The sequence below is a fragment of the Notechis scutatus genome, chromosome 5 (assembly GCF_049901735.1).
Source record: "Notechis scutatus isolate UNSWTSFEM ecotype Mainland chromosome 5, rNotScu1.2, whole genome shotgun sequence".
NCBI lineage: Eukaryota > Metazoa > Chordata > Lepidosauria > Squamata > Elapidae > Notechis > Notechis scutatus.
The window spans coordinates 53,952,135-53,972,599 of NC_142013.1; the positions used below are offsets into that span (position 1 = coordinate 53,952,135).

The 20,465-nt window shown below is 38.0% G+C and overlaps 1 protein-coding gene across 1 annotated transcript in view; it reads left to right on the forward strand.

Moving 5' to 3' along the window:
- The first annotated feature begins 287 nt into the window (after positions 1-287).
- The window catches only part of KCNJ15 (potassium inwardly rectifying channel subfamily J member 15), a 35,121-nt gene continuing 14,943 nt past the window's right edge, over positions 288-20,465 (forward strand). Inside the window, exon 1 of the mRNA XM_026664239.2 lies at positions 288-444. The gene's annotated coding sequence lies outside the window, so the exon portion shown is untranslated. The remainder of the gene's footprint in view (positions 445-20,465) is intronic.

The following is a 20,465-nucleotide window of genomic DNA, read 5'->3' on the forward strand; positions in this document are numbered from 1 at the left end:
TTAAGCATTTTTCCTTGTTTATTTGGGCAATAAGATCCTTGAAAGGACTTTGATCAAATTTCTTCAAAGATTAACAGATATCTTCTAAAAGTACATCAGTTTATTCTGAAGCAGGTATTTGCTAAACTCATAGAAGGGTGTTTAATTCTAAAGGAATTATATTGTTTCCTGGTCTTTGCAATAGGTTTCCTTAAGACATACTGCTGACATCACAAAGTCTCCTCTCAAATTCCTCCCCTCCCACTGATTCAGGTAATTCTAAATCCTATTCTTACCAACTTGTTTTTGACTGACAGTGAATGCAAAGAGAGTTAAGGGTGGGTAAAGGAGAAAAAGGAGGGCTTTTGAAAGTCTTCATATAAACTTTACCACTTTCCATGAAGGACTATAGGCTTGTCATGAAAGTAAATACATGAAAGGAACTTGAGCTTTGCTCCTTTACAGGTAAGAGATAATTGTGAAAAGGAACGCAAAATTATTTAACGATAGTGAAAACATTCTGCATAGTTTTATTGTTATATTAAGACTTGCTTTAACAAATGATTTTTAAAAAAATCTTTTGAAGTTTATGTAAACAATCCTGAAAAGGAATGCCTGCTGAATGCTGATGAGATTCAGGTTGTGAAAGAATAGTAAAGATATGCAGGGCTTTTCTTTTCTTTTCTTTTCTTTAAAGAACACATTATTCCTTGAAGATGACATGTTACTGATCTTGGAGATGTCTCTGGAAAGTGGTGTCAAATACAAAACTGTAATGTGACATTGATTTGTGAAGAGATGTCTCATTTTATCATGTGCATTTATTTTATTTTCTCAAATAAGTTTTAATGGATGCATTTCTTAACTTGAGCAGAAGCATTATTCCTTAGATGAATAAGGAAATTTTCTGCAAGATTTCTGTGCTAGTTGTAACAAGGGCAGCATTTTATCTGGAAAACGTTGATGTCTTAATTTCATACTTATGAAAGGTGAAATCTAAGCTGTAAATGCCATTAATGAATTTCAACTTTTTAAAACCTTTGAGTTATTTATATGCTTAAACCAGTTTAGAGGCAAATTATTTTCAATTTCATTCTAGATTAAGAATGTAAAATATGTAATATGAAACATGAATTTATACCCCCTATTTAAATATATCATATTTAACTATTGTTAATTGTGTCTTTTCAATTCCATTGGAATTAATTTTGAATTTTGACTTGATTTCAAATGTGTTGGTGATTCAAGCCATCTATTGTAACAAACTCAGGAAATAACATTTGATAATACTGTGTAAACTTTTCCAAACCAAGTAACTTCAGGCTATCACAGAACTACAACTTGCCGAATTTCCAATCAGCATGGCTGTTGTGGTCACAGCACTTCTGGAAGCATAGATGATGTCATGACATCCCAATCATGCACACTGTGAGTTAATTCTATCCATTCACTGTGTATTGATGGGCCTTGAACATTTTAAGAACCATTACATATTGTAGAGGATAATACAAAATATTTTGGTCTTAGGTTAGCCACTCATGAGACAAATGTTAAGCAATGCTTTTTTGTTTATATGCCAAAATTTGAAAATATCTGTCCACTTAATAGGATAGCATGTTATGAAAAAATGTAGTCCAGGTCTCCCTGATGTGTTAACCTTTTACATGCATATGGCATTTCTTTTTGGGAAGCACCCAAGATAATCGTAACAGCAACTTTGCATTTTGAAGTTTTAAAAGCCCAGAGTTCTACAACTTAAATTTTTAATTCTAATTCTGCATACTTATTTTATTCTCTACCTTTCAGGCAAGGCATCCTGTAGCATTATTGAACAAATAATCCCTCCCTCCTTCCCTCCCTCCCCCCAGCCCCTGCATGTATCTGCCAAGCTGCTCGTGTCCTTTAGTTGTTCCACACACAGGATCTCCAAACGTTGTTGAAGTCTCATCCACTCCCTCCTTCCAGCAGATTTAGAGAACCAATGATAAAAAATAATAACAGGATCTCTAATCAAATTGTTTACATTGTTGGTTAAATGTTCATTGGTGACCAAAATGCAGCCCAAAGCAGCCCAATCTAAAACAATGTATCAGTGTTGGTCTTGGAATGACCTAGAAAGAAATCATAAACTCATGTTTGAAGCCTGCACAGATTTTAAATTTTGGCCTAGATGTACCCAGAAATGTCCAAGGTTCATGCTGTACAGTCAGGCTTGGTTCAAACAGGTTCAAACAGACCTTTTAAAATTGTTCAAGCAAAGAAACAAGGCAATGTAACAATCATCAACCAAGAGTGGCAACAAACTTTTTTTCTTTGCTTGATTTTACAGATAACTCAGTTTCTTCAATTTTACAGCCTGAGTGACGTTTAGCTAATGTAGACAGTCAGTAGCCTCTGGTTATTAGCAGAAAACTAAACCTTGAATCAGACTGCGCCAAGGTACTGAGAGATAAATAACATAAATTTAACTATTTTATAGATTCTCAAAAAATTTTCAAAACCTGTTTGACTCTTTAAAAATTCAGACAATTAAGAACATGTTGGGATCATTCCAATATTTTCTTTGTTTCTGGTACACAGAATAAAGTCCATGTGTGCATATATATGAATAGATGTATATGTGTGTGTGTGTTACACACATACAGTGACAAAAGATGCACGTTATCCGAAAGACATTTTTGCATAATGAAAGAGTTAAAATGAAATCTCCAATCTCATGGAGTCCATTATATGAAAACTGGATAACTGTTATTCCACTGTTCTGTTCTTAATCTCCTAGAAAGAAAATATACTCATGAGTGAAGTTATTAGAAACTCAAGCAGAACCTTTCCATTTCTGTGGGAAACTGCAAGTGATTATGGAGAAGAAGAATAAATAATAGATATTTTCCAGCTCACCCAAAGAGCACAGTGGTGCTACAACACATTTTACCTATTTATCTATATTTAAGATTTATAAAACCACCCAATTCAAACAAGACATATGTTTGGGTTTGGATAATTATTTCTTAAACTAGGTACATCTTTTCTTTATTCTTTTATGTTAAACAGCACATTTGGTTTGCAGTCATGTCTCAGTGGCAGTTGCGGTGGGGGTACTAGAAGCAAAATTGAATGGAAACATTGATCCTTCTTTCTTGCTTTTTGCTACTTCTCTCTCTCTCTCTTTCTGTTCTTCTTTTTTCTTGCTTTTATCTTTCCATCTCCAGAAAACATTGGAGAAAGGGAAGCCTATTCTATGAGAAAGCTTCTTGCAGAGGCTTGTAAAGCTAAGCTATGGGCAAAATGAAACAAGTTTGAGGGCTTCGATTTGTTCTCTTGCTTTCAACACACCGCTGTAATTTATGACAACATTACCTGCTTTACTCTATTAGAAGAGGAAACAATTTCTAAGAAAAATTGGTTGGTAGCTAATACTCTGAAACAGCTCACTATTCTAAGGTCCTTCCTGACATCTACATGGTCCTAGGTACTGTAATTAAGGCTTCCTCCTTCCCTCCCTTCCTTCCCCCTAAGAATCTGGGTAGAAACATGAGTCACCAGAGTCAAGGCAATTAAATTTAAAATCTATAGATGTGAGAAACAGAGTCACCTTGCTGATATGTATGTGTTTAGGTTCTCTGCATGTGATTGGAACATTGAAAATAGGAAGACCAATTACAGGGAAGTATAAAGTGGACATTGATCCATTTAACTTGATACAATTCAATAGTTAACCTAGATTTCCCTGCTACACCTATTCACATTTTTGTGTGTCATAAAAGTAATGAAATTGACTCTAATATATCTATCAGATCTGGTGCAAGTTTAATGGCCTGTACATTGAGATGATGTTTGGGCAATATAAACTGTCTAAACTTGAGTGCTATTGGTTTTAGTGGAAAAATGCTTAACTGTTCATTTAGAGACAAATCTGAAATAAAATTAGCCGTTTATTTTAAGGCATCAATTGTTTCCATAGCAAGAAGCAATTAAATGGCTTAAAATTATACATGAGTAAATCTTCCTTTGGAAAAAAGTTGATGAATGAGTTTTGCTTAGAACATTATTGATTGCAATATTTGGGGTCAGGGAGGAATTTTCCACCACGTCAAACTAGCTAATGACTTGGAGGATGGTGATCGTGATGTTCCAGGATTAGTTCTGCTTTTGGTTTGTTTTTGCTTTTTGCTTGCTTGCTCAAGTAATTTTGCATCTCCACTTAGCAAGATATTATTGTCTACAGTTTATTGTCTGGATTTGACTGGCAAATACTTAGATAAATATCAAGTGAAAAGGAAAGGTTTTTGTTTTTTTCAGATGTGTTGGACTGTTTGCAATTGACTAGTTTGCCTATAATTGCCATAAGTGACATCTTATAGGAAAAGGGGAAAAAAGTCACTTGTCCAAATGGAGAGTAATATTTTTCATATCATTAAAATGTTTGATACACACAAAAGAAGATGAAGATAGTTGGTGAACTCTAGCTGCTAAAAGTCTCAGTCCAGGTTTGCACTTAAACTGAAAAGATGCTCAAGGGGAAAAGCAAATAAATTGATTCCAGATCACTTACTATTGAAGGATCATTTGTGATGTCTGAATAAAAACTGTACTGTGTTAGGAATGAAAGACAAGTCCACACACGAAGGTTCAATTAAACTGATTTGTTGCTAAAAGCCTATGCACAGGAATTTTAACTAACGGTTGGCACCTGCTTAAGGGTCAAGGACACACAAGAACTTAGTTCTCTTGTAGCTCTGTAGGGGAGTAGCCCCCTACCTTTTGGGCATCTGGGACAGGTTCTGCCGAGAGAGGTTTTTCTGTGGACTGGAGGGGGCATGTGTTGCCTGCTTCCCGCAGATGGAGCTTTGCTTGTTTGCATGGCCTGGTTTTCTGGCATACCACAGCCCGGTGCTGGCCTGGGGTTGAGGACCCCTGTTGCACGGTTTTTAGATTGATCTCCCTTTTCACTCCTTCCCCAGGTTCTGCCATCCCATGCCCTACAAGTGTGATTCTCCAATTCATAGTACAAATACCTTACATCTAGATTTAGCAACCATGTGTAAATTATAAATGGCCTTTCTCACACTGCTGATTTTCCATCAGCACAAAAACATTGCACTATTAGTGTTCAGGTGTGGATTATGCTAATTTTTCACCTGATATTCATCATCAGCCAGTTACATACTACAAGTTTAGTTACAGGCTAGCATTTGTTGTTTTGTTGCAATAGGTGATTTATAAAATGCCATAATGCTTTCCCACTTTCTTTGGTTTAAAATCAATGAAACAAGGTGATTAGCTATTCATATGGTTAATTGCAATCACCTTGTTCTACTAAAAGGGGAAATCCTTTTGTCGACAGTGGGCTGGACTATATTACTGACTGAAAACATTTCAAGACTCAGTCTGAAGTACTGAAGATTGTTGAACTTTTGAGCAGAGACAGATATAAAAGAAAAGTAATAAAGATAAGATAGTATAGAATGTAAATAAACAAACCTCATGCCACCATCATTTTGCTGATTATAATGCAGTTGTTTTTATTGTGAGTTCCTTTGAAACGTAGCATTGCAAATCTTTCCCTCATAAAGGAAAATTGGTTAAAACCTGTTATACTGTACAATTAAAGTTTGACATTGCACTCTGGTGATTCTTTCCAATGGATTTCATGGGTAAGATTAAATCCAGTGTTTTGCAATGGCCGTTTAAGCCAGCTAGGATTTTATTTTATTTAATCAGATCTAGGATGGGTTACACTATAACTTTCTACCTTGCTAGGGGATTGCATGGAACATGTCTAATGACATTTTGGTAGCACAGTGGTGTGTGTGTGTGTGACATTTTAAAACTTGTTGGTCTTTTTGATGATCTTAAGTGTCAAGATTGACACTGAATACTACTCCTTCATTAAGAAGCAATTAGCCCAGAATATAAGAAATCAGTACCTATTTTAAGGCTTAAAGCTCAATTTGGATCTGAATGCTTTAATGGAATCTTGAGAATGAATGCAGTTCACTTCTGCCTTATATAAATTTCAGTTACTCAGTGAAGAATCTAAGCTGCCTATAAATGTGGAGTTCCTGGTTATTCAGCCAACATTCTGGATGAATAAACTCAGAAACCAAGTTTACTTATCCTTTGCTCCAAATGCTTCATGTGATAGCACGTATTGTTCTGGAAGAAGGCATACAGTCAATGTTCCCATAGTACTCTCATATGATATTTAAGGTAATCTTGGAAAGCCAGAAAGCTGCATACTGCTAAAGAGGTTATTTACAACAAAAGGCAGAATGTTTATTTACACACTTTGGAGATCTTGTAAGTAAATAAATGTAAGAACACTTACAGTATATTGTAAACTACCTAGAGTCACCTTGCAAGATGGGCAGTAAATTAATTTAATAAATATAAACAAAATGGTCCATTTATTCCAATTTCTCCAAAATCTTTTTTTTTTCAAAAATAATTTCTAAAACAAACTCTCTCTCCTCAGATTGAATGGGAATTGATAGAAAGGGAAAGCAGCATAATTTCTCCCCCCAGGATTACCAGATTTATATACCAAGGCAATAGAAGCTCATATCTATTTACCCCAATAACATAAATATTATTTTGAATCTTTCTTTCCAGTACATGTGCCTGAGTCATGCAATCTGTTTTTTTTCTCCTTCCAAATTCTTTGTTTGTCCGCCATTAATAACCTGCTTGAGCAGAGCTATTAGGAATAGAATATTATGATACCTCTCTGCTTCTTTGTAATTTTTCTTGATTTAGATCTTCACATCTTTTGACATGGTCTATAGAAGAAGGAACAGAAGGTCTGAGCTATAAGTTGATCATGTCATATTTTGCATATTTCCAAATTTCTTAATCTCAGCTCAACAGTCTATTTTCTTACTTATAAAACTATTGGCCTGCTTGTCAGTGAAAATGTTTATAATGAAATAAAAAGGGGAAAACATTCTGATTTCAGGCTTCTAGTTGAACGGAGACAGTATAATAGAGTGAGGAAGGATGCAGAAGTTGGACATGCTTCTTATAACCAGCTAACCTGGAAACCTGTCACATGAACTGCAGTGTACTATAGCTAAGGGACAGTCTGGATATTCAATTTAACTGACCTTATAAATACTCCAAGTCACTGCATCCTCAAATCCAGTCTCAAAATTTTATCCTTTGGATGACATCATGGACTTTATGGGGTTGTTGGAGAAAGGAAGAATTTATAAAGTTCTTTAAGTTGTGGACACGTTAACTTTTTAACCTTGAAAACCAAAGAGATTGCTCAGTCTGGAGGCACACATACATGTGCAGAAGACAACCTGGCACCTACATACAGACATATCACTTATTCTCATCTCTCCAAGCAAGATCATTGCCTTCCTGTTATCAATAAGAAACCAGCTACCTGGTCCATCAACTGCTAATTAGATGATGGCATAAGGAGAGCTTTTATCGGTATCTTGATGGACAGCTCATATGCTGATTACAGTCACGGTAAAGTAAAGTGTGCCATATTATCTCCATGGAATAGATTATCCACCCATATTTTAGATGTGATATTTGAAAAAGATAGGCTAGGGCTGTGTTGCCTTGGACTTTTTCTATTTTATTATTGTCTATTTCCATGGATATATATGTTTATGTCAGGTGTGGGATTCAAATTTTTTAACAACTGGTTCTGTGGGCATGGCTTAGTTGGTGGACGTGGCTTGGTGGTCATGTTATGGGCTGGCCGTGGACAACTCAATATCACTCACATCGAGGCATGCATCTCCTCGCCTAGTGTCTCATGACTGTGGGGATGCTGCAACAGTTGTAAGTGTGAAAAATGGTCATAAGTCACTTTTTTCAGTGCCATTGTAACTTTGAATGGTCACTCCACACAAGCAAAGTACCAGCAAAGGAGGGGAAAAAAACTCCAGAGAAGTTCCTGAGACAGGAAGTCTAGTCCAGGTTAATGGAGAGGCAGTTTCTGTAAGCAACACCAGAATGTTTCCTTCCTGCCTTCCTTACAGGATTAGGCCAGTAATTTCTTCTAACAACTGGTTCTCTGAGCTGCTTAGAATGTTAACAACTGGTTCTAGCGAATAGGTGCGAACTGGTAGAATCCCATCCCTGGTTTATGTTTGGTTTCATTTCCCAAAAGTGAGAATAATTTAAAGGGCAGGTTGCATGAACATAATTCAAGTTTGCATCCATCTCTATGCAATGCATGCATATGAAGTAAAAAAATGGACTTGGATATTTACACTAGATTTTTATTTTATTTAACCATCCTTGTATGTCATTGCCTCAATTTTTTATAAGTGACCAATAACAGATGAAGAATATATAAAAAATTAAGCACCCATCCATCTTGAATCAATGCAGATGTCAACAACAATTAAAACTCAACTATTCACTCATAATTTAGATCCTCAGTGTCAGTGGCAACTGGTAGTCATTCCTTGAGACACTATTCAAAAGGTTTACAGTGGGGAAAGGCAGAGGTGGTATTCAGCAGGTTCTGACCAATTCTGGAGAACCGGTAGCGGAAATTTTGAGTAGTCCAGAGAACTGGCAAATACCACTTCTGACTGGAGATTTTACAGTATCCTTCCCCTGCCAGGCCCACCAAGCCACACTCACAGAACCAGTAGCAAAAAAAAAATTGAATCCTACCACTGGGGAAAGGTATAGTCCTTGGAAAATCTGGAGTATGAGCTAGTTCACCTCAGGCTGTATAACACCTTCTTTTAACTCATTCTTCAGGCATAAGGAAAGGATAGTGGAGTTCTGTATTTTTCCCTGATAATGTCAAATGATTGACTTGATTTTTCTTTTTTCTTTTCCATTAATGGAAGTTTGTGCAGCTCCACAAGAAAGCTCTAATTTCATTACAAAGAAATCTGTGGTTTCTCCTTTTGAACTTTGGTGTTTTTCCTTCTAAAACGTCAGCAAAAGCAAGGGTATTGTTGACGTACTATTGAAATGAAACAAAGATCCATGGTAATTCATTCTCCACCTATTTTAAAGTTAATGCAAAGGCAGAGTCTCTCTCTTCTTTTTATTTTAGAATTCCTACTGAGTCTCCAATAATGTTTGACTTTCCTACAACAAATCTTACCACAGATAGCAGCTAAACTGGCTCTTTCATGCATCCAGCTTCAGACAACAGGTTTAAGCCAATTCCCCTAGATGCTTTTTTTCTCCTTTCTCCAAGAATGTGCAGCAATGGAAAATAAGGAGTGGGGGAGGGCTTTTTCCATTCACTGCATGGAAAGCAAGAACACTTGGCATTTTCACCAACCTTGTCCTGAAATTGGGTGGGTCTCGGAAAAAGCACAAACTTCAGTGGAAAATATATATGGGTTGCGTGTGAAAACGTATTTTAAACTATAAATTGGCCACATGAATTTAATTGAAAAAAGTAATGATAGTAATCCAAAGTCAAAGTGTGAAATATTGCTGGCATGCAGGACTGGAAGTGACAAGGAGCTTCACTTTAGGAAAGCAACACTGACTTTCTGAACCTAGCTGGATAGGTTCCCTCATATATACACCCCCCTCCCCCCAAAAAAGGTTTGATGGTTTAAAAAGATGGTGAGGTTGTAGGCCACATTAAGAACTGGGTGCAACTGGGTACTGTTAGAAAAATAATAATAATAATAAATGCAGATGAAAATGCAAGATTAAAGATGTTAAACACTCAAAAACGCATTCTTAAATACAATTTCATTCAAATATATTAACATACTTTTTAAAAAAAATGTTAAGAATGAAACACTGGAAAAAGCAAAACTACATTTTGAGGACATGTAGTTCAAAAATGAGAATAATGGTCCCAGAAGTTTGGCACAGGAGATCCATTTTCGGGGGGGGGGGGGATAGGATATTTTGCAAAGCACACTGAGAAATTATATTTATGTAAATACACTTTTTTTCTTACAAAGCAAATACTAGATATCCAGGAGTATAACAGCAAGTAGAGTATGGAAAATATGATTCAGAATCAGGATCCCTTTTTGTAATATGTCTTTTTAAAACTATTATTTACATCTGGGTGAAAATATTAAACTACAGTCTATATAGGCACTTCCTCAAATACAGAGTGCATATATTTGAATCTTTAGCCACTTTCATTCTTAAAATATATCTCTACTATGGTATCATCCATATTTTGAGGAAGAACTGTGGTCTAAATATAGCAGACATTATTTCCACGGCATGTGTGTATCTTACATTTAGATATAAGAGGTCTCCTAAGAAAGAATTTGCTTATGTCTGTTTTTAGCACACCATTTAAAATAACCCTAGAGATAATGTTAGCTCTACAATTTGATGATTGTCCCAGGGGAGAGGAATTAAACTGCTTTTATCTCCTGAAGCAATTAGCACTTCTTTAAGTATTATCATTATTTTACTATTCCTTTTAATATGAAACTATGGTCAACGATTAGGAAATAACTTAAGATATTGTAGGAACATTTTAAAAATTATGCCTTTTGCTTGAAGCATCACAAATTATTCCTGCCCTTCTTTGTCATTTAATGTTGTGGCCTACCAGCTACCAGTGGAGCTGGCACCAGACTAGGATGCTCTGCATTGGAAGCAGAGATAGGGCCAGGGCTATCCAACATTTCCCAGCTGCCTTCCGAGTTGGAGATAAGCGGGGAAGAAGAACAGCTGGAGCCTGTTCCAGATGCGCGTATGTGCAGAGCTGTCAGGAAAGGAGAACAACTGAGGAACGGGGGCTGACCCGGAGGAGGGGCACATGTGGACGCTGAATGGCCCCTCCCTGGGGAATAGAGGCAAAAGGGGAGTGGTGGTTGCAGGACACAATAGTTCGTATTTCTTTTGGAAGATTTGCTTATTGTGGTTCGTGCCTCAGAGACTCCTTGCCAGGAATTAATTTACAGCTTTGAGACTGGAAGCTCTCGGCCTGGCAATTATCCAAGGACTGATAAGGTCTGTTCTTGCAATTTACGCTTGAAAGGATTATTGCTGGGACTTTTCTGCATGTGAATGCCATGAATTCACAGTAACTAAATAAAAAGGGGTTTTTCATGACAAGGAGTCTGTTTCTTGGTTCTGCTAAGCCTGGGTCAGAACAGTTAAGGTCTCTGTAATGGAGCAGAAGTTTGGATTTGTAGAGAAATAAGGTCTGGGGCAGTGCAACCTTCCTTGTCCCTCTTCTCAGAAACTTTCAATATAATCAACCATGATAATAACTTTCAATATCAACAACCAACCAAACAAACTTTCTTTAAAGAATTTAATCAGGGAACAGCGAGCGGTAATGTTGCAGAGACCTCTACTTTATGGAGTGCCTTGGGGATCCCTTCTCTCTGCACTTATTTTTAATATTTGTACCAAACTTCTGGAAGTGACCATTCATTGGCATAGTGTTCAATAACACCAATATTTTGATGATAAGAGCCATGGTGGCACAATGGTTAGAATGCAGTACCAGGCTCAAGGTTGACTCAGCCTTCCATACTTGTGAGGTCAGCAAAATGAGGACCCAAATTGTTGTGCGCAATATGCTGACTCTGTAAACCGCTTAGAGAGGACTGTAAAGCACTGTGAAGTGACATATATGTCTAAGTGCTATTGCTATTGCTATCCATACAAAATGATATGAAAATGCTGACTTGGTGCCTGGAGGTTGTCAGGCTCAGCATGGGGAAGAAGAGACTGTGGACCCTGATAACAGCTTTGATTCTGAATAGGTTATACTCCACAGTCCAGAGATGGTTCAAAATTTGAGGTTCTCCTAGACTCACATATCTTGCACAACAAAGGCTTTTCCACAGCTACATCTTATATACTAGTTGTAGCTGGAAGGCCCTGCTTACTGCAATGCACTCTTCATAGATCTGCTCTTGAAATGCATTGGAAGCTACAGCTGGTAAAAATGCAGCAGCCCAGGCAGTGATGACTATGTTGTGATATATAGTTGACATCACTGCTTCTGAGCTTCTTTGGATATAAGTCAGCTTCTGGATACAATCCAATGCTAGTCTGAAGGCCACATAGCCTTCAGACCTGCTTATTTCGGTGACTGCTTTCTTCTGTGTTTGTATGTTCATTCAACTACTAGATCAATAGGTTCAATTCTCTCTAGGCTCCATGTTTAAAACCTGTCACCTGATATGGCTTTGGAAGCAAACATTTTCATCAGTTATTCCCTATCTTTGGAACTTCTCCCTGCAGAGATGTGGTCAACTTTGTCCTTTCTTGTATTTAGGAAGGCTATGAAGACCTACCACTCTCTTCTTGCAAAGAAAAAAGATACACTATAATTGAAAGTATGTTTTGAGATTACTTGAATTTGTATTTCTTTGATTTATATTTTCTTGACTTTGTTATTTTTATATATATTGGGGTCTTTAGGGGAAGACAAGAAAATGTAAACAAATCAATAAGTATTTCTGAAACCAAATATTATTGCTTATTTCAGCTTTTGGACTGCATATCAATCTGGCAATTGCTTGAGTTCCAGTGAATACACCCAATTGTGCAATTGTGAGAGGTAATTCCTCATTTCAAGTGAGGGATTTGAAACTCATACTAAAACTATGTACATACATGCATAAGACTTATGTACATAACAATAACTAGTTTTCACCTGCACAAATTCCCAATGTGCATTTCAACAAAAGCAGACTTCTAGAAGAGGGGAATTAAGGTATGTCCGATATCAGTAATTTACATGATTACTCTGATTGCTGCAGCCTATTTCTTTGCACTGCCAAGAGGCCCTTGTTTTTCTTGATGTCTGTTGGTTCTGATCAAATGGTTATTTAGACAAAGTCAGGAAGAAGAAAATATCTATACGAACTTACTATTTCTTATGGCAATGTTATCTAGGATCATTTGAATTGCAATGTTATGGATCAAGGAGTAAAAGGATATGGATTTTTCCCTCTTTGATGGAAAATTATATTAGTCTAGATCAAATTTGGATCAGGAGTGTCAAATTTGTGGCTTGAAGGCCAGATGCATCACGATAGCCACCCAGTTTAGCAAGGGGAAAAAGTCACAATATGTCACGTGACACCGCTGTGGTAACATGAGTTTGACCCTGGTCTAGATAATCCTTGTTACCTCAGCTTTGCCTAATAACTTTTGTTCTTCTGTTGCCCATTCTCTTTGGCACAAGGAGAAAAAAATAGCAAAAGTAGACAATGTTACCATAGGTTGCTTATTCACTTTCTAACTTCCCTTCTGATAAATAAATGAGAAATATACTGTAGTGCAGTAACTCTTGTAGCAGTTAATAAAAATGGGAGGAAGATGGAAATGACTGAATTTGTTTTTCCAAAAAACCTTCCTAATCAATTAGTTGTGGTCATTATGGGCAGGAGCACAAATTATAGGTAGTTCAGGATTCCCATATTGAAACACTGCAGAGACATGTATTCCACTCCAACATTAATCATTCATCATCTAACAAAGACCAATATACTGTGTTCTAAGTACACAATAAATGAAAAGAACGCACACACATACACACACACACACATACAATCCAAAAGGCTTAATTATGCTATCTCTCACTGTTATAGTGGTACAATTTAGTTATCAACGTCAGCTTCAACTAAATTCTTATCAAACTTTTGCTCAAACCTGCAATTGCAAATGAACGTTTCAATGTAATTTTTATCAAGAGGACTCAATTATTATCAACATTCTTTGCATCTAGATTTTACTATTTCTTCTTTCTGTGTCCCAGAACAGGAATTTGGTGCTGAAAACATATTCTGGCATTTGACCATTGATCATCTGGTTTAGACCTTAACTTTGCAGATGGTATGCAAAACAAAACAAAATGCTAATATGATCAGATGGATGGAATTTTCTATAGACACAGCTACTTACTGTGAAACAGTATCCTGATAAGGTGGTTAGATAAGGATAATCAGCCTTCCCTGAAGTCTGGAGAAAGTAACCTGCTTAAATTTATTAGGAAATGAACATATAACCATGTTTATAACTAATGAAGTTATAAATATAATTAAAAAGTTATATATGCTATAAGAAGAAACATCTGTTGTTTGATTGTAACTGGAACTAAACGCCATAACAACAATGCAAAAAAAAAAAGGAGGAGGAGGAGGAGAAGAAGAAATAATAATCGATGGTTAGCAACTCAGATAAATGTAATCTACTAATCCTATCAAAATATAGTGGGATTTCTTTCCATAATCTTTAACCAATTCAGAATTATAATAGTCCCTACAAATCTGGGGTACAGTGGGTTCAAATGGATGTATCAGAGAATAAACTGTCCCAATGAGGTTCCTTTTCTTTACCTCAGACTGAGTTTTACATTAATATGTACTTTTCATCTGCAATTCCTGTCAAATTTAAAGCTTAGTAAGATAATATATGTAAAATGACAGAAAGTCCTCAGGAGATACAAATACTAAGTATTATTATTATTATTTATTTTTAAAAAACATTTTATTAGATTATAGAATAAAATACAAAAATACAAAAGCAAATAGGAGGACACAGTGGGGAGGAGAAGAAGAAAGAAAAGTGAGGGGGGACGGAGAAAAAAAAAGTGTTGACTTCCAACTCCCTCTGTTTCAGTAGAATAAAGCAGTGGTCGCCAACCGGTGGGCTGTGAGAAAATTTTGGTGGGCCGCAGCATGCTGAGGCAGGGAAGCAGGGCAATCCTGCATTCTCCTGTGTCATGGCTGCTGCCTCCTGCCTTAGCTCATCGAGGAGGTCGAGCAGCAGCGGAAAGAGCGCGGATCTCCTGAGCTGCAGGAAGCAGCTACCCTCAGCTGAAGATGTTGTGAGGGGGAGGCTCCACCCCCTCTTCCTCCTCGCCAGAAGTGCTCACACGCTCAGCGGGAAGGAGGAGGCTTGTCTGGGACCAGAGGTGTGGTGAATGCTTTGCGCATGAGTGCTTCTGTTGAGGAGGAAGAAAAGCTTCTGAGGGGGTCGAGCCTCCCCCTTGCAACATCTTCCCTTGAGGGCATCGCTGGCAGCCGCTCAACCTCCTCAATCTGCGGAGGCAAGAGGCAGGAGGTGACACCAATACAGAGGATCCTTTCCCCTCACCCCGACCCCTTCGCTAATGCCGTGCAAATGTGAGTAGCATTTGTTCTCCAATCTCCAAGTTAGAGGACTGTGGCTTCCTCGTTGCCTTTGGAACCAATTTCGAAGGCTGGGAGAGGACTTCTCCAAGGCAAGAGGGGGCGGGGCTCATTGGCCTCCAAATTGGTTCCCAGCTGGTGTGGGGCAACATTCAAAACCATGATTATAAGCCTTCCCCTCCTTCACTCCCCTCGTTTGAAGCCTTCAAAGCAGTGGTGAAATTCAACTACCTCGCACCAGGTGGTAGGGATTGTTCTGTTCGGTGTTGTTCACCCCTGGTTGGCCCCAACCATGCCCACCTGGTCACACCCATGTTGGAAAGGGAGAGAGAGAGAGAGAGAGAGAGAGAGAGAGAGAGAGAGAGAGAGAGAACAAAGCAAAAATCCCTGCAAAGTTGACACCCCGACGTGCCAAAGGTCTCAATACAGGAGAGAAAAGCTTCTCATCACCCTTTTCCCTGTCAGTCCTTCTCTAACCTGGTGATCTTCAGGATTTGGGGAGGGGTGTGAGGGGTGTGTGTGAAGGACTGCAACTTTTGATGAACTTTTCTCCAAGAGTTTCTTCCTTCTGCAACTCTGCGGCACGAGTTGGCTGCTTCTGCAAGTGCTGGCGGAATCAATGAAGCTCACCCCACAGGGCCAGTTCCTTAGAAATTTCCCCCTCTCTTCACTCCCCAGATGGCTGAGGAGGCGCTCAAACAACCTGGAGCTTTTCCAGCCTTATTTTGCTCTTTTGGCTCACCTTCCGCAGAAAGTCAAGACAACCAACCATGTCAGATTCCCCCCACTTTTCCCCCTCCCCACACCTGGGGACTGAGAGAGAGAGAGAGAGAGAAAGAGAAGAGAGAGAGAGAAATGAGAGAGAGAGAACAACAAGGGCAAACAAGTGATGTTGGCTTGGCCACGCCCACCCACCCATATGACCACCAGGCCATTTTTACATATACATATATATATACATATACATATACATATACATATACATATACATATACATATACATGGCAGATGAGATTCTGCCAAAATGTTGCTACAACTTTAAAAGCACAACTATAATGACGTGGGAAAATACCCGAACAAAGCTGAATACCATACATATACATACATACATACATACATACATACATACATACATACATACATACATACATATGGATCTTTGGTTATTCGGGTTTTCTCCCGCATAAGATTGGAAGTATCTAGGCAACGTTTCGATGAAGTCTCATTCATCATCTTCAGGCTTGTGTCTTCTGCTCTGTGCTTCTCAGAGTAATGTGAGCTTGCAGCTGCTTCTTCCTTTTAACTGCTAGTGGGGGTGTGACTTGATTGGGTGGGGGCTTGCTGTGTTCTGATTGGGTGGGGGTGTGTTCTCATTGGTTGGGGGTTTGGCTGTGTTCTGATTGGGTGGGGGGTTGCCGTGTTGTGATTGGCTGGAGGTGTGTTCTGTTCAGGTGGGGGCTTGGTTGTACTCAGGTTAGTCTTAGTTGCTGGGGGATTTGAGCTGGTGAGCTGTGATCCTGCTGTTTGGCTTCGCGTTCTTGGTTGTGCCGCATCTTCATGGTGGGTGTCAGTTCGCTTCATGTATGGCTCGGAGGGGTTTGAAGCGGGTAGTGATGCAGCTGCAGTGAGGCTTCTGGTCCGTGGTCGTGTCTCATCTTCTGTGTGGGTGTGAGTATGCTTTCTACGTGGAAGTGTGGTGGTAGCATCTTGTGGGGCCCTCGTGGGTGTGGGTCTGGTGTCATTCTTCATGTTAGGTACTCGTCTGTTCGTGAGGGCGGGTTTCCAAATGGCAGGTTTCCCATTTGGAAACCCGCCCTCACGAACAGACGTGCTGCACAAAAGGCCTCCAATAAAGGAACACAATGTTGCCAACCAATCAAGACACAAAAAGAGCCACTAAACAGACAGAAGATATTAGAAACACCAATCAAGCAGAACACAGCAAACTCCAAGACCAATAAACACAGACCTAGATTCCCAACCAATCAGGATGAAGAAAAAAACCATTCTGGCACAGCAATAGGCTGCCCCAAATTTAAAACTGAAACAACTGTGGGGGCTTGACTCACAGACGGACACAACCAGAAGCCTGATGATGGCAGATGAGATTCTGCTGAAACGTTGCTACAACTTTAAAAGCACAACTACAATGACGTGGGAAAATACCCGAACAAAGCTGAATGCCATACATACATACATACATACATACATACATACATACATACATACATATATGAATACACACACACACACACACACACACACACACACACACATATATATATATATATACATATACACATACACACACACACACACACACACACACACACACACATATAAATATATAAATATATAATATATATATATAAATTTTTAATATTAAATTTTTATTTAATATAAAAATTAAAATTTTTATATTGAATATATTATCTTTTTTATTTATATTAGTGGTCCTCGGGATTTAAAATTATGAGTTTGGTGTTCCTGAGGTCTAAAAGGTTGGTGACTCCTGGAATAAAGCATTAACATCAAACCTCAACTTTTTACTTTTCCATAATAATATAAAGTAGCCATTTCTATAACAACAAATCAATTACAACCCCAAATTCCTTTTTTTTCCAAATCAAGCACAAAATCCAGAAACAGTCTCCATGTAGCAACAAAAGTGCTTATGTTCTTTTATTTGATCAAAATGCTTAATCTAGTCATCTCTGCCAACGCCATCAGCTTCTGTAGCCATTCGTCCATGGTGAGAATTGAAATGTCCTTCCATTTTTGTGCATACAATAGTCTTGCTGCCATCAACATATATAAGATCAGAGTTCCAATTTTTCCCTCAAGTCTTTTCCATTAAACCCAAAAGAAAAGTTTCTGTTTTAAGAATTTTCTGTATTAAAATATAAATCTTACTCCAAAATTTATTTGCTTAAAAGAATAAAATTCCTTTTATTCTTTGATAAAAGCTTCCACAAATACTAAGTATTATTATTGTGAGTGGTTGTACAGTCAGCCAGATATTCGGATGGGATTTGGTATTTTTATCTGCCTCCAGAACCTTCCCAAGAATCTGGAATAGGCAGATATATGATGATGTTAAAAGTATCATTGCAGGATGTAAGCTGCTCCAAGTAAAGCTGCCTTTTGTGATTGACTGATGGTGAATTTGTCAATGCCAGTGATGTTCAAGTGGTGCTCCATTGATTTGGAATTTCATTCAACATGTCTATTACTGTTGATACTAGCTTTGCTTTCTTTTGCCATAGTTATTCTATGTCTATTTGCAGGTCTTTGTATTTTGTGATTTTCTCCAATTCTTTCTCAAAACGATAGAAATAGATAGAAATATTTCCTGTTTTGTCTTCATTATCTACCTGCAATTGTTTTTCTGTTTTGGTGGTGAATATCTCCACAACCAGCTTCATTTTATTGAGGGATGGAAAACAAGAATATTACCATCAGTATTAACTTACTAGTTAAAGTGCTAGTAATTACTTTAGGGAATGTGTGAGCTTTTCTTGAATTGCAGAATGGTAGATGAAAAAGCTGTTTCATAATGTAAGGGATGTAAGATAAACGAAGTAACCAAAAGGAGATGTGAAATTGGATGAAATGTAGAACTATCAAGACAATAATAGAAATACAACAGATTGATCTGAATGCTCTGACATTTTATAGATACACATCAAAATGTATGACCAATCAGGAAATGGTTGGGATAATCATCTGTCTTGTGGAGTATTAATCATAAAGTTATCAGCTATATACTAAAAAAAAGTTAGAAACAGACATCTATCACTTTGATAATTTAATTTTTTCATGTTGATGAAAGATACTATCTCTACTTTTTAAATATGTTTATACTAGCTCGCTACCCATGCTTCGCTACAAAACTATGTGGTCGGGCTTAGTTTTTGGGGAGGAAAATTAGGGGCAAAAATTCTGCCTCTGCCTACCAGCATCCATCGCAGAGGTGGTATTCAGCAGAGGTGGTATTCATGAATACTGATGGATCAGTGGTGGTATTAAAATTCTGACCAGTTCTGACCAGTTCTGGAGAACCAGTAGCAAAAATTTTGAGTAGTTCAGAGAACCGGCAAACCCCACTTCTGATTGGTCCCACCCCCATCTATTCTCTGCCTCCTGAGTCCCAGCTGATCAGCTGGGTCTTTTTTTGTTGCCCTGGACAGAAGAATGGAGCTGGAAAGCAGGTTAGTGGGGTGGGGAGAGAATGGGATTTTGCAGTACCCTTCCCCCAAGAGTGGAGAGGGAATGGGGATTTTACAGTATCCTTCCCCTGTGGCACACCAAGCCACACCACACCCACCAAGCTATACCCACAGAACCGGTAGTAAAAAAAATTTAATACCACCACTGATCCATCGGTATTCATCTGGCTAGCGTCCTGTCAGTGTGTAAGAGAATTGAGCGCTGTTTGGAAAATGAAACAGTATTTGTGTGTGAGCAAGAAGGAGACAGCAAGGAGCCTGGGCATGCCTTAGCTCAACTGATCTGTACTAAAGTTGTTTGGTGCTGTGAAATTAAAACTGAAACTCCTCCCCTCTGCTTGTGTTTTGCATTTGGAAGAGATTTATTTTCAGGTGGGGAGGGGGAGTAGAACTCCTTCGCATCAGAGCATGTTAATAATAATATAGGAAATACTAATGCTCTGATGGTCATTTTGAAAAATCCTTTCTTAGTGAGCACCTAGAAGCCAAAAGGCACATACATGCAACATTTCAAGTTTGTAGGCTTTACGGTTTTGGAGATTTTGTGATGAAGCTTGAGTGGTATTTCACACACACACACACACACACACACACAAACTGTATATATGTGTGTGTGTGGTGTGTGTGTATGTATAGATTATTTTTATTAAAAAAATTAAATACAATAAAATTATAAAAAAGGAAAATAAAAAACAGAATATAGAACAAAGAAAAGAGGATAAAAAGCAAAGAAAAATACAGAATTTTCACTTCCACTCTTGTTTCTAATCTTTTTTAATCCCTAAATCCATAGATCATCAATTCATTATTTTCTTCCTTCAACAAAATGTCCATGTGCAGTTTCCAGTCTTTCAAAAATTGATTTTTCATTTTTTCCCTGACAAACATTTGTATACTTAGTGAAAAAGTGTCTTTTAAATTTTTGTTGTTGTTCAGTCACTAAAACATGTCCAATGTTTTGAGACCCCATGGACCATGGCATGCCAGCCTCCCTTCTCCTCCTCTACCTCCCTGAGTCTGCCCAAACTCATGCCCACTCTGTTGTTGACATTATCTAACCATCTCATCCTGTCCTGTCTCATTTTCCCTTCAATCTTCCCCAACATCAGATCTTTGTCAATGTATCCTCTCTTCTCATTTGGTAAGCAAAGTATTTGAGCTTCAGATTAAGTATCTATCC